Source organism: Phacochoerus africanus, chromosome 15, assembly GCF_016906955.1.
Source record: "Phacochoerus africanus isolate WHEZ1 chromosome 15, ROS_Pafr_v1, whole genome shotgun sequence".
Classification (NCBI taxonomy): Eukaryota; Metazoa; Chordata; class Mammalia; order Artiodactyla; family Suidae; genus Phacochoerus; species Phacochoerus africanus.
The window spans coordinates 87,358,144-87,372,784 of NC_062558.1; positions in this window are offsets into that span (position 1 = coordinate 87,358,144).

Genomic DNA, 14,641 nt, shown 5'->3' on the forward strand with positions numbered 1-14,641 from the left:
GGAGATCTTGATTTCAGTTTGGGACATACTGGTTTACAGAGACTGTCAGTCTCCTAAGAGAGATTATACTTTACAAGTATAGCAATCAGAGGTGAGATGAGGCTGGACATAAATGTGTGAGCTTCCTGAATTTAGATATTAACTGAAGTCATGGTATAGATGAAAATGTCCACTGAGAACACGTGAAAGATCTGAGAACAGAACATGGGGCCAAATTCTAAGAACAGCATTTACAGGTAGGGTAGAAAAGAATGATCTCAGAAAACAGAAAAGTGGAATGAGAATAGAAAAAACAAGAGAAAAACCAGGAGAGAGCTGCCTCATGGAAAGCTAAGGGCAGAGAGTGGTTCAGGAATCAGGGAGTGAACTTCAGAGCCAAAAGCTGCTAGGAGTTCAAGAAACATGCCACACAGAAATACCTCTATTCAGTAGATCTACTTGGAGATGCAATTATGGGAACCAAAGACACAATGGAATGGTTGAAGAGTAAATGGGAATTTTTTTTTAAAAAAAGGACATTTTCTTTTGATAAATTCAATGAAAATAGACAGAAGCCCAAAGGAATGTGGAATGTGGAACCAAGACCTGACTTGTATTTAATGCAAAGGGCCTGAACACAATTAAAAGCTAATAGAAAAATCCAGTTACAGAAGAATATTTGTATAAAGGAAAGGAAAGATAATGTATGTTTTAATGCCCTTAGGGAAGCAGGACTTGATGGGATCTAGTGTTCTAAGTCTTGGTCTTAGCTCCCAGATGGGAAACAAAGGGGGTGATATTAGGGGCAGTAAGTTCCCTGGGTTTTCTATTTTGCCTCCTATATCCCAGATAGGGAGCCAAAGGAGCAGGTTCAAGGAACAAAAAAAAAAAAAAAAAGCTTTAGTAGAACCCTACTCTCTCTAACCAAGGACGAGGAAATGGAGAGCATACCAAGAAAGAAAACTATAGACAATAATCACTCCACTATAATGAAATGTAACAACAACAAAAACAATTGTGGCCCTGCCTCTACCCATGACAACAAAAGCAAACTGGGCAGTCTAGACTTCTACCCTTGTCAGGTCATAACAAATCACCTCTTTTCCAAATGGAGTACTCATAGGAAAGGACAAGTATAAAACAACAACAACAACAAAAAACAGCGGAGCTGAAATGTCCACCACCATCCAAAAGAAACAGAATCCTCCAATAGTGGAGGTCACTGGAGGCCAAGTGCTGAACCCAGAATGTCTACTCCTAAATAAAATAACCAGGCTGTGCCTATACATCCTCCTACCAGAGCAGTATCAGTGAGAGGAAACTAGCTAAAGCAGAAGGTTTAAACAAAACCCTGAGCCTTATCATATAACACCCCAAATGTCCAGAGTTCCACTGAAAAATCACCCACCATACCAAGAACCAGGAACATCTCAAATTGCCTGAAATAAAATGATCAGTAAATGTCAACAGTGAGATGACAGGGATAGTAAAATCATCTGACAAACTTTTGAAGCCGCTATTGTTAAAAAATGCTTTGATGAGCAACTAGCACTGAGCTTGAAATAAATTAAAAAATGGAAAAAAGAGAAAGAAGTTCTCAGCCAATAAATAGAAAGTTTCAAGAAAGAAACGGTGAATTTAAGTAAGAATAAAATGGAAATTTTGGAGCTGCAAAATACAATAACAACGGTTAAAAAAAAAGGAAATTCAATGGATGAGCTAAACAGCAGAGTAGAGGGATTCAGAGGAAAGACTCAATGGACATAAAAATAGAATAAAAATTACCCAATCTGAACAAAGGAAAGAAAATAGACTGCAATAAAAATGAACAGAGCCTTAAAGACAAATGGGACATCATAAAAATGTCTGACATTCATGTTCCTGGAGTCACAAGAGAGAATAAAGGACAGGATTGAAATGTACTTGAAAAAATAATGGCTAAAAACTTTCTAAATATCACAAAAAATATAAACCTACAGATTCAAGAAGCTGAATGAATTTCAAACTGTATAAACCAACGAAATCCATATAAAGACACACCATAGTCAAACAGATGAAAACCAAAGACAAACAAAATACCTTGAAAGTAGCATGAGAGCAACATCACCTTACTTAGAAAGGAAAACTGATTTGGATAACAGTTGCATTTCTCATCAGAAACGATGGATAGCAAAAGGATGTGATACAACATCTTTAACGTGTTAACCCAGAATCCTATACCCAGTGAAAAGATTCTTCACAAAAGGAGACAAAATTGAGACAGTTTCAGATAAAGTACAAATAAAGGAATTTGTCATCAACAGATCTACCCTAAAGGAATGATTAAAGGAAGTTCTCTAAACAGAAAGAAAATAATAAAAGAAAGAATTGTGGAACATCAGGAGGGAAGAAAGAACATGTAAGCACAAGTACTGTCAATAGACTTCCTTTTTTCTCTTGAGTTTACTAATAATGGATGAAGCAAAGTTATAATAGTCTGACGTGGTCTTTTTTTAATGGCCACACCTGGGGCATATGGAAGATCCTGGGCCAGAGACTGAATCCAACCCTGCAGGTGCAACCTATGCCACAGCTGCAGAAATGCTGGACCCGTTAACCCCCACTGCACTGGGCCAGGTATCCAACCCACACCTCTGCTGCAACCTGGGTTGCTGCAGTCAAATTCTTAACCCACTGCGCCATAGCGGAAACTCCCCAAGCTACTCTTTTTTTTTTGTCTTTTTTTGCCTTTTCTAGGGCCGAACCTACAGCATATGGAGGTCCCCAGGCTAGGGGTCTGATTGGAGCTGTAGCCACCGGCCTACACCACAGCTCATGGCAACGTCGGATCCTTAACCCACTGAGTGAGGCCAGGGTTCAAACCCTCAAACTCATGGTTAACCACTGAGACATGATGGGAACTTCCCCCCAAGCTACTCTTGAATGAAGCTTTTCTTTTTCCATATTCCTTCCAAATGCAAACTATAAGGTCTCATAGTTTTCTTTACCTTAATGCTTGTTCCTTTCAGCTGCCTGTCACCTCTCCCCTATCCCATGTTTACAGCCTTCCTACTCTATCTTCTCTCCTCTAGGGCCCTGACTTCTGCCTTCTATTACTGGGCATATTATACACACAGATCTTGGCTTAAACGTATACTGAATCCTTTCACACCAAAGTCAACAAGAAGTGAAGACTCCTTCACTGAGTCCTAGCAGTGCCTGGATGTGTGGTTTTCACCATATTTCAGTCTTCCCTTGATGTATAAACTAACCTCCTAAGTTCATTAAAACTTAACCTGTTTTTATGCAACCATTTTCTAACCATGGAGGTGGCTTGCTACTGCGTACATGGACACACTAGATATGCGTGCACTAAATAAATGAATGTTACACACACAAAAAAAGTCTGATGGGGTTCTAAATGTATGTTATGGAAAGAAAATATTTAAGGAAATTATATTATAAACAGAAAAAGTAAAAAAAAAAGGCAAGGGTTGTAAAATTATAATACTATTTCCTTCTATGGGATAAAAGGGCAATACCATTAAAAAACAATGTTATGTATACATAATGTAATACCTACAGCAAACATTATGAAATCTATGCAAAGAGTTCTCTTGTGGCACAGCAGATTAAGGATCTGGTGTTGTCACTGCAGCTGCATGGGTTGCTGCTGTGGCGTGGGTCTGATTACTGGCCCAGGACTTCCACATGCCACAGGTGCAACCAAAAATAGAAAGAAAAAAGAAAAGAAAAGAAAACTATGTAAAAAGATGCATTTGAAAATGCTATATAAAATGGAAATGTAATTTGAAATAGAAAAAGGTTCACATAATCCATAGGAAAGCAGGAAAAACTAAAAGGAAACAAAGAAATGGAAAATAGAGACAGAAGAAAGAGGAAAAGAAATGAGGGACTTTAGGCCTTTCAAATAAATAATTATAATAAAGGACAAATACTTCAGAAAGGATTTAAAATATGACCCAATTATACACTGCTTATTTTTTTAAAAGCTACAAAATAATAATATAGGCAAGGTGAAGGTAAAACAATGAAAAACTTCAAACTATACATACATCAGTCAAAGGAAAGCAGGAGAGCAAACTTTCAGATAAAGTGGACCTCAGAAGAAAGAAATTTACTACCAATGACAGATATGGACATAATATAATTTAGAAAAAAATCACTCCACCAAGAAGACATAGAGATCCTAAATGAATATATGTGTTCGCCAAAAAATAGAGCTGCAATGTATATGAAGAAAACTGATAGAATTGCAAGGGAAAATAGACAAATCCACAATTACAGTTGTAGACTCCAATATGCCCCTCTCAACAATCAATACCACTAGACAAAAAAAATCAGCAAGGAAACGGAAGAACCTAACAACATCGTCAATCAACGAGATTTAATCGACTTGTAGAGAATACCTCCCCCAACAACAGCAGAATACACATTTTTTTTAAAGTTCTTGTAAAACATATATCAAGATAGACTTTATCTTGGACCATATAATCATCTTCAACACATTTTAAAAACTGAAATCATACAGAATGTGCACTTTGACTACAATGGAGTCAAACTAGAAGCATAAATATAATAACATAAATATAACAATAAAATCTCCAAACACTTGGAAACCAAATAATATACTTCTAAAAAAAACCAAAGATCAAAGAGAAAATCTCTAGAAACATCAAAATTGCATTGAATTGGAAAATCAAAATGCGTGGGACAAGAAAAAGCAGAGATAAGAGAAAAAAATTAACATTAAATATATACATTAGAAAGAGGAAAAAAATCTCAAAACAATAATATAAGCCTCCAGCTGAAGACCCTAGATGAAAAAAAAAAAGGAAAATAAATCCAAAGCAATCAAAAGGAAGGAAACAGGAGATATAAGGACAGAAATAAACATCATTGCATACAGAAAAACTAAGATCTGATTTTTTGAGAGGATCAATAAACTGACAAATTTCTACTAACACCGATAAAAATGAAGACATAAATTACTAATATCGGGAATAAAACTGAAGATGTACTACAGGCCTTGTAGACTTCAAAAAGATAAAAAAAGGAATAATATAAAACAGCTATACAACAACTTGACAACTTTGATGAAAGTGACCAATTACACAAAAATTAAAAAATTATTAAATTTATCCAACATAAGACATCACTTAATGGACTATTAATGAAATTCCATTTTTAGTTTAACTATCATCCCCCAAAAAATGCAGTCCCAGGAGATTTCACTGATGAATTCTCCCAAATATTTAAGATGACTTAATACCCATTCTTCACGACCAGTCCTAGAAAGCAATACTAATTAATTTTATGAAGCTACTATTTTCTCATACCAAGACAAGTCAAAGATAGAACTCCCTCCCCCACCAAAAAAAACTCTACAGATAGATTTATCCCTTAAATATAGATGTAAAATCCTTAAAAATATATATTAGTAGATAAAATTCAACAATGTACAGCAAGAATTGTACAAGTGAGGTTTATCAAGTTTATTCAAGGGATGTAAGGATGGCCCAATACTTGAAAATTAATCAATGCAATCTACCACATTAAAAAGTTAAAAGTGGAGTTCCCATTGTGGCACAGTGGAAACAAATCTGACTAGTATCCCTGAAGATGCAGGTTCGATCCCTGGCCTTGCTAAGCGGTTCGGGGATCAGCATTGCCATGAGCTGTGGTGTAGGCTGCAGAAGCAGCTTGGATCCTGTGTTGTTGTGGCTGTGGTGTAGACCGGCAGCTGTAGCTCTGATTCAACCCCTAGACTGGGAATTTCCAAATGCCACAGGTGCGGCCCTAAAAAAACAAAGAAACAAACAAAAATGTTAAAAGGAAAAAAAAAATCATGCAATCCTATCAGTCAATCTAGAAAAGACATTTGGTTAAACTCAACACCCATGACACTCAGGAAGGAGACTAGCCAAGAGAGCAGAGTACAAAGACTCCGGTTGACCATCTCTCAGGAGCAGACCAAAACTGAGTCAGGAAGACAAGAGCACAGCCATTTTGGAAAAAGACCAGGAATGGCCTTGGGAAAAACAGGCCTTGCAAGCTGAAAAGCAAAGCCCTCAGGGGCCTGAATCCCAGAGACAAAAACCAGGCCGGCAGAAATAAAAGATTCACTTTATCTCTGTTACACTAACAAGTGTACATGGTTGCTGCAAGACACAGAAGCTCAAGTATAAATTTTAACCTTAACTGTCCCTAGGCGTTCTTGCAGGAAATTCTCATACATATCTTTCCCTCACAGGAGCACTCTCTATTCCTCCAAGTCAAGATGGAGCCACCTGATGCTGATTAAAGAAGTTTGATGATTTTGGTAAATTATCAATGATCATGAGAGAAACCCTCCCTTTTATAAAAGCAACTTGCCCTTTCTACCTTCTCCTGTCACAAGCTATCTCATTATCTCTCTGGATATTTTTTAATTGTTTTAAATTAAATGTTATTGGAGTATAGTTGACTTAACAATGTTGTATTAGTTTCAGGTGTACAGCAAAGTTACAAATATATCCATTTTTTCCTATATAGGTTATTCCAACTATATAATAATACATAACTAATAAACTATCAGTGAGTAGATTTTCCATATCCTTAATCATCTATTTTATAAGCTGTCTCTTTGAATAAAAAGCTTTGTTTGCTTAAGAGTCTTGTAGAAGCAATATTCATTTCCATGGTACTGCTAACCAAGGATCTGGAAAGGGCTTGATGAGGTAACCCCAACCATCTGCAGAGCAATCACTGATGAAAAAGACCAGAACCTACCAGAGAAGATCCTTTAGAACTAAAGACAAAAAGGAACCACAATGAGACTGGTAAAAGTGCTCACTATATAATCAAGTCCGTACCCCCAGATGGGTGACGCACAAACTGGAAGATGATTATGCGGCAGAGGTTCTCCAACAAGAGAGTTCTGAACCCCATCTTGGGCTCCCCAACCTGTTGGGCCCACCCCCAGAGCGTTTGGTTTTGAAGGCCAGGCAGGGCTTAATTTCAGGAGCCCTGCAAGACCTGCAAGGACCTGGGAAAAGGAGACTTCACTCTTAAAGGGTGCACACAAAAACAAAGGCGCAGAGGGACCCAAGAATAAAGCAGTAATTTTATAGGAGACTGGGCCAGACCTACCTGCTGATCTAGGAGTATCTCCTCCAGAGGTGAGGGCAGATGGGATGGGGAGGGCGTGTTGACGCTGGTAGCAGCCATGTTTGGGAACATTCCTGGTTTAGTGCTGGCAGCTGCAGCTCTATCTTGGGCTCCTCCCTCTAGCTCTTTAGCGCTAGCCACACCCAAAAGCTTGTAGACCCCCTGGCTCTAGTTCTCCTCAGGCCAAACAACAAATTGGGCGGGACACAGACCCAGCCAACAGCAAGCAGCTGCCTAAAGGCTTCCCTAGCCCACAGCTGCCTCTAGACAACTCCCTACACACAGCCCCGCCCACCAGAGGGGCCAAGAACCAGCTCCACGCACCAGTGGGCAGGCACCAGCCCTGCCTTCCAGGAAGCTTGCACAAGCCTCTAGCCAGACTCACCTACCAAGGTGCAGACACCAGATGCAAGGAAACCACAATCACCCAGCCTACCCATGCAGCAGGCCACACCCTAGCCTGGGACCAGCTGAGCTCTGGTCTTGCAGGCCAACACAAGCTTCAGGATACCCCAGACCCCAATCCCCAACTGTGTTCAGGAACCACTCCCCACCACGACCACTATCAGTCTGACAGCATCTCTGAGATCCCTGGACCTTGTGGCCAGAGTCCAGAACCCGACTCGGCCTGCCGGTGGTCTGGCACAAATCCCAGCACCTGGCTTCACCCACCAATGTGGGGGCAACAACCCTAGAGTGTTCTGGACCCTGACTCTGTCTACCAATGAGCCAGCACTAGCTCCAGGGGCCCCTGGGGCTCTGCAGTTAGCAGACCAGGCCCTACTAACTAGAGGCTGGCAGCATGTGCACACGACAGGGCTTGGCAACCAACTGAGCTAAGGACCCAACCAGGCCTATAAGACTGTCCATGTTGTCCGCCCACAACAGAGGGACCCATACAGCCGTCTTAGGGGGAAAACCCTCAGAGCATAGAGCTTGGATGCAGAGCGGAGTGATCTGCTGGGATGCACAGGATCTCTCCTACAGAAAGTGTCTTCTTCAAGGTCAAGAAACATAAGTAACCTGCCACACTCATAAAAATACAAAAATACTTGGGAAAACAGGGAGAGAGTGAAATTTCTTCCATTTAATAAAGAACATCTACAAAAAAAAAAATCTACACCTAACATTATGCTTAATGGTGAAAGAATAAACCAGAAACAAACAAAACATATACATACAGACGGCCAACAGTTGCATGAAGAGAAGTTCAACATTCTAATTATTAAAGAAATGCAAATCAAAACAACAATGATGTATCACCTCACACTGGTCAGAATAGCCATCATTAAAATGGTCTACAAATAATAACTGATGGAGAGAGTATACAGAAAAGGGAACCCTCTTACACCATTGGTTGGAATGTAAATTGGTGAGCCACTATGGAAAACATAATGAAGGTTCTTTTAAAAACTAAAAATAGAATTATCATATGATCCAGCAATCCAAATTCTTGGCAAAAATGAAAAAAAAAAAAACAACCCTAATTCGAAAAAGATATATGCACCCCAATATTCAAAGAAACACTATTTACAATAGCCGTCATATGGAAGCAACCTAAGTGTTCATTAACAGTGGATAAAGAAGATGTGTCAGGGAGTTCCCATTGTGGCTCAGCGGGTTACAAACCTTACTAATATCTATGAGGATTCGGGTTCCATCCCTGGGCTTGCTTAAGGATCTGGCATTGCCATGAGCTGTGGTGTGGGTCACAGATGCAGCTCAGATCCCACATTGCTGTGGTGGTGGCATAGGCCAGCAGCCGTGGCTCCGATTTGATCCCTAGCCTGGGAACTTCTATATGCCATATGCCATATGCCACAGATTCGGCCCTAAGAAGCAAAAGAAAAAAGAAAAGAAAAAAAGATGTGGCATATGTATACAATGAGATATTAATCAGCCATAAAAAAGAGTGAAATAATGCCATTTGCAGCAATATAGATGGACTCAGAGATTACCATACTAAATGAAACGTAAGACAGAGAAGAGATAAATATTATGATATCGCTTATATGTGGAATCTTTAAAAAATGATATAAATGAACTTATTCACAAAACAGAAATAGTCAAACAGACCTAGAAAACAAACTTATGGTTACCAAAGGGGGAAGGGGAGGGGAGATAAATTAGAAGTTTGAGATTAACAGATACTTGCTACTATATATAAAATAAACAAGATCCTACTGTACAGCAGAGGGAACTATATTCAATACCTTGTAATAATCTATAATGGAAAAGAATCACTTTGCTGTCCACTAGAAACTTTGCTGTCCACTAGAAACTATCATATAATTTATCCTTCTAATTGGAGCTATTAATACCTCTGCTGGAACAATAAGCATAAACTAGAACTCTCTCTGGCAAATGAAGATGTAAGGTCATCCTCATTATAGTCTCACCGATGCACACATTTCTGTGCATCTCTGCATCCCCAGAAGAAGATGGTGTCCTGCATATTGTTGTGTTTGATAAATGTTGACCACCTCTCCTGGCCCTTGTCAAAAATATATGCAGAATTAAAATAATAAAAGGAAGTAAAATAATACATTGATTTAAAGTGTTTTAAAGTGCTCTCTTCCAGTGCTTTAAAATGCTCTCTTCCAGTTGGGGCATGCTACAAATACATATGCATATCTTTAGGGTAATTCCTTTAAGAATTTAGAGAATAGAAGAATGTATAACCAAAATGCTAGCAGAGATATGGTATTGAATGACAAAGCAGTATTTTAACTACGAAGAAGGTGAAAAAGGAAGATAATCAACATAGAACAAGAGGAACAGATAGAAAAGAAGTAAGATTATAGATCTAACCCAAATGTATCAGCAAATAATTGAATGCAAATGGACTAATTACTACAGTTAAAGATTTTAGAAGATATCTTAAACACAGACATTCCCCCAACACACACACACACACAGACAGACACACACAGACACACACACACACAATATTTAATCTGTAACAAATGCCACACCTCAAAGATAAGTACACAGAAAAGTTGAAACTAAGGAATGGAGAAGTGTCAATTTTCCCCCAATTTATTTCTGGATTCTCTGCAGTTTCAATCAAAATGTCAAGAGGAATTTCATGGAAAATAGGATGGTGATTCTAAACCTGATGTGTAGATGCAAAGGATTGACTTAAATTACCAGATATCACAAGTGATTACAAAGCTACAATAACCAAGACAGTGTGATATTAGCGAAAATGGACAAATAGGCTGTTAGAACAGAATATGAAAACAGGCCAGCACAGACAAGCTCTTGATTTATGATAAATGTGACACCACAATGGTGATGACAAAGAGATATTTTTCTATGAATGGTGCTAGAATAATCAAAATATCTGTGCTTTTTTAAAAAAGGATTTTGACCTCCATCTCAAAAGTTAAGTCCAGGAGGATTATAGATGTAAATGTGAAAAGCAAAACAAACAACAACAAAACCATCCAGAAGAAAACAGGATTGAATCCCCTCCCTGGTCTGAGTGAGGTAAAACTTTCAGAAACAGGGCAAATGGAGCCCTGAGGATAAGAGAAAAGTTGATACATAAAACTACATTTAAATTAAGAACTATTGGCCTTCCCATTGTGGCTCAGCAGGTTAAGAACCTCACATAGTGTCCTTGGGGATGCAGGTTCAGTCCCTGGTCTCACTCTGTAAGTTAAGGATCTGGCATTGCACAAGCTGTGGCATAGGTCGCAGATGTGACTTGGATTTGGTGTTGCTATGGCTGTGAATTAGGCCAGCCACTGCAGCTCCTATGCGACCCCTAAGCCCAGGACTTTCATATCCCGAAGGTGCAGCCTTAAAAAAAAAAAAAAGAAAGAAAGAAAGAAAGAAAAGAAAAAGAATAAAAAATAAATTAAGAACTGTTCATCTGAAAGATACCAGAAAGAGAGGGAGAAGGCAGGTCACGGTGTGGAAGCAGAGAGACATTTCACAAAAGCAGAAATTCAGACAAGCATGTGTAAAGGCTTGGTCTCATTACTCAACTGGAAAATGCAAATGAAAACCACAATTTGGAATACTACATTCCCACTAGAATGGCTCCAATTAAAATATCTGAAAGCACTAGTGTTGATGAGGATGTAGAATAGTTGCATCTCTCAAACATCACAGGTAACGTGCATAAATCTGTACAACTGTTTCTGAAAACTTTTTAGCAGTATTTACATAAAGCCCAACCCATGCATACCTCTGATCCAGTACTCCAACAGAAAGGCATATCTAAATTTGCTCAATATCATGTACAAAAAAATGTTCATAGGGACAGTATTTGTAATAACACAAAACGAAAACAAACCAAAAGTCTATCAACAGTAGGCTCCATAAACTGTGATATTCATATAATCAAATCCTCTATGGCAATGAAAATGAACTTCACATAGAAATAGGGAGAAATCTCTAAGGCCAATGTTGAATGAAAAAAAGTCAGGCCAAAACAGGATAATTGATTCTATCTGCACATATTTCAAAAATACATGAAATTAATCACTGCTTATAGAATTGAAGGGCAAGGGTTCCAGAGGCATCAATTTAGGAAAATGGTAATGTCCTATTCCTGTTTTGACTGATGGCTGCATGAGAATTAAGCTGTACATTTGTGATTTGTGCACTTTTCTTGGGTGTATTTTTTAATTTTTTGAAAGAGTATTTTAAAACTGTGCTTTTGTAGTTAGCTGGGCCCTGTTGCAAGCCTAGTCCCTGCACTAATGATGGTCACCACTGATTAAGCACCTGCTATGTGTCAGCCGATAATGCTGGTACTAGGTGCTTTATTCCAAGTTTTATTATTTCATACTTTGAGATGGGGTTGCTTCCCTTATTGTATAGATTTTGTAGATGTGGAAGCTGATACTCAGGGCGGTTAAGTGACTTACTCATGGTCATACAGCAAGAAAATAGCAGAACTTGATTTCAAAAGCATGTCTTTCTGATTCCAATTTGCTGCCTCCTATGTAGTTTCCCACCTCAGTATTATTCGGGAATCCATTTCAAAGAGTGGTCTCCAACAACTAAATTAGAATTTTGAGGAGTTCCTGTGGTGGCTCAGTGGTTAACGAACCCATCTATTATGCATGAGGACTCAGGTTCGATCCCTGGCCTTGTTCAGTGTTGCCATGAGCTATGGTGTAGGTTACAGAGGTGGCTCAGATCTGGTGTCGCTGTGGCTGGGTTGTAGGCCGGCAGCTACAGCTCTGATTTGACCCCTAGCCTGGGAACTTCCATGTGCTACAGGTGTGGCCCTAAAAAGACAAAAGACAGAAAAAAAAAAGAATTTTGAAGGATGCAGTCACTCTGCCTCAACTGTGAAAAGGGAAGTGAGTGCTTTCTCCACAAATGCCACACACTTCACTCTGTCTACATAGAAATATCACACTTGCAATCCATGATGGCTGAGCCCCAAATGTGGCAAGGTGACCTTCTGCCTGACGGTATGTCTACAGCTTCTGAACTCATGGGGAAACATGAGGGGGCAGAGCACAAGTTTTATTTAGGCTGACAGACTAGCTGGACCACCTTGAACAAACCACTTAATTATCCTGAGTCTCTTTTTCCTCATTTGTTAAAAGGATATTTCTTGATTTTCCAAGGTAGGAAATGAGTTCACTCTCCTAGAACACGATAGGCATATAAACCATGTGACTCCCACCTTCCCCCTGTGGATCCTGATATATTCAGTATCTTTCTTTCTCCCCCCCCACCACCACCATACTCCATCCTCCTCCACCCGCTCTGTGCCCCAGAAGGCTGGTCAGTGAACAGTCTCAGTGGGCTCCCTGCTCTCTGCTTTTAAGATTAGCAGAAGATTAGGCGGGGGGGGGGGGGGGGGCGGAAACCAATGCAGTAGGAGTGTGTTTCCCCCCTCGCTGGATCCAGACACCAGATCTGAGCCACCTCTGTAGTGCGGTCATGATCAGATGACTCATTCCCTAGAGGTGGACTCAGGACCCATTGCACACCTCCTCTCTCCCAGTTACAAGACCCGCTTTGTCCTACTGTCCTTTCCAGCCTGTTCCTTCTAACCACAGGCTTCTCCACTGTCCTTGTGTCTTTCCAAGACTTTGGTACATCCTTCGGATATTCCCCCTCTTCAAATTCTCTTTCTTACTGGGAAGTTTCCTTACTGATCTGGCAGCCTGCTCTGTCATTTTCCTCTGAATCGAGAAGCAGCCTCTACTTGAAATAACATCACTTGTCCAGATGACAAGTTGCAGATTGAAGAAGATTCAGCCATGGTGAGCTTCACACCTAAGGTAGTGGTAGAAACTGAAAAACAGACACAGATAGAGGAAATGTAAAATCATCTCACCACACACACTTATAAATCTATTTTTCTCATAGGACACAGGGAGTTGGGTCCTATCTCAGAAAATAAGGGTAATCACCTCAGAAAGCCCCCGAAGGTCTGGGGTTTTATGGCATCAATTCATGCCATAGTTCATAGCTCTATGTGACTATGAACCTCACCCCTCAAATTATATTCCCAAGGACTCAGTGCCTCTACCTCTGCCTCTCTGTAGGCTGGTCCTCACCAGAGCCTGCTTTTGTTCTCATCTGAATATATTATAAGCACACATGGAAGTCAGGTGCTGAGAGGGCACTGGTTGAACAGTTCCCCATCAATTCATGCCACCCTAGGTGAGCCAGGCTGCTTTTTTGTTTGCTTTCTGGGAACAATCAGAATTACTACCTGAGTGGGTCTTGGGAACAGAGGTCAGGGCTACAGGCACGGTCAGCTACCAGCAGGCAGGGCTGGGGCACAGGGCAAGCGTCCCAGTCCTGGGGTGAAAATGGAAAGGGAAATGTTGCTTTTCTTTGCCCTGGCAGGCAACTTTGCCTGCTGCCCAAGCTGAAAAGAAGTGTTCCATATGTGAACACTATGAATGAGACAGTTGGATAAGCTCAGAGGCTGAGCAGTTCCCACAGAGAAGTGGGATGCTGTAGATATGCAAATTACCTCCAAGAGCTGCCATTTATGAGAACATATCTGTGCAGGTGCCTTACCTGCCTTGTCACTGATCCTCACAACCGATGAGGACTTACGACCCATTCTACAGATGAAAGGACACTAGAGAGGCTCAGAGATGATAGCGATGGGACAAAGCATCCTAATCTGCTGAGTGACAAAGGCCAGAGTTTAAGCCAGATCTGTTTGATTCACACTTTGTACTTATTATATGAGGGATAAACCTTGCTGCCTTCCATAAAGGTTAATTCGGCTCTATCTTAATGCAGAAGAAAGAAATTTGACCTCCATGAAGCAAAGGTAAGCACGACCTTGCTTGTCAGCCTCTGTGTAGGTTGGACAGAAGGCTCAGATATTAGAAAAGGAGAGCTTATGAGCTGGGCAAACTTCATTCTAGCCTTAATAGGTCACAGACAGCTCCATAGATTTATTCTGATCACCTTAAATCCAAGATCACAGAACTGAAAAGTCCAGAAGCAAAAGGAGAAGCCAGGTCGTACTTATTTTATTGACACTCAGTAGTTACTTAGCTTGAGGTCT